Source organism: Meriones unguiculatus, chromosome 17 (genome assembly GCF_030254825.1).
Source record: "Meriones unguiculatus strain TT.TT164.6M chromosome 17, Bangor_MerUng_6.1, whole genome shotgun sequence".
NCBI classification, from domain to species: Eukaryota; Metazoa; Chordata; class Mammalia; order Rodentia; family Muridae; genus Meriones; species Meriones unguiculatus.
The window spans coordinates 38,846,144-38,847,497 of NC_083364.1; positions in this window are offsets into that span (position 1 = coordinate 38,846,144).

A 1,354-nucleotide genomic window follows, 5' to 3' on the forward strand; every position below is an offset into this window, starting at 1 on the left:
TTAAAGATATAACGTAAAAATTTCAATTATGTATATGTATGCCTATGTGTGAATATGTGTATGCGTGTTGGGGTGCCTGAAAAGACCAGAAGAGGGCGTCAGATCCCCTGAACTGCAGTTACAGGGATTGTGGATCACCCCTCTTAGGTGCTGAGAGCGGAACCCAGATCCTCCGAAAGAGCAACAAGTGTTCATTCTGTCTTTATTCTTCCCTCATCCTGACTGCCTCCCCTCCCTACACTCCTCTGAGTCCCCTCCCCCCATTGCCTCCACTGTTAAAGTCCCACAAAAGTCCCAGACTCACCAACCACTGCATAGTGAAGACCCATGCAAGCTCCCTGATTGCCACTGTGTTCCGTGAGCCCCTATGAGCTCTGCTTAGCTGAGTCTGTGGGTCATGTTCTCACAACCACTCTCATTTCTACAATCCTTTCTCCCCTCTTTTCGTGGGGTTCTCCGAGCTCTGCCTAGTGTTTGGCTGTGGCTCTCTGCATCTGCTCCCAGAATTAGCTGCTGGGGGATACTCTCTGATGACAATTGGGCTGGGCACTGATCTATAAGCATAGAATACCATAGGAATCATTTCATCGACTTTAAAATTTTCTATCATCCATCTATCTATACTTTATCTTCTATACTTTATCTATCTAAATTATTTGTTTATTTTGCCAGTCCTGTTTGGTTCTACCCTAGGTCTCTGGGCCCTCCAGCTTCCCATTCCTGGCTCTCCAGATAGTACCAGGCATGGACTCCTTGTCCTGGCATGGGCCTCAGGTTAGACCAGTCATTGGTTGGCCAGTCCCTCAAGCTCTGAGTCACCACTGCCCCAGCATATCTTGCAGGCAGGTCAAGCTATAGACAGAAGATTTTGTGGCTGGATTGGTGTCCCAGCCCCACCCCTAGAAGCCTTGCCTGATTAAAGAAGATGGCCAGTTCAGGCTGTGTCCCCCATTACTGGGAGTCCTCACTAGGGTCCCCCACATAGGTCCCAGGAAGTTTCCACCGCACTAGCTTTCCATATCACTCCTCCCCAAATGCCCTCCCAATTCCTGTCATTTCTCACCTCCTTCTCTCCCTTTCTCCCTCCCTCACTACTGTTTCCACACACACCTCGGCCCCCAGTCCAGTCACAAAATCTTTTCTATTTCCCCTTCCCATGTGTCTAGAGCCCTCCTTGTCGCATAATCTCTCTGGGTCTGTGGCTTGTAGTGTGATTAACCTCTACTTAACAGCTAATATCCACTTTAAGTGAGTACAAATCATGTTTGTCTCTCTGGGTCTGGATTGCCTCACTCAGGGTGATTTTTTTTTCTAGTTCCATCCATTTGCCTGAAAATTTTATGACGTCATTTTT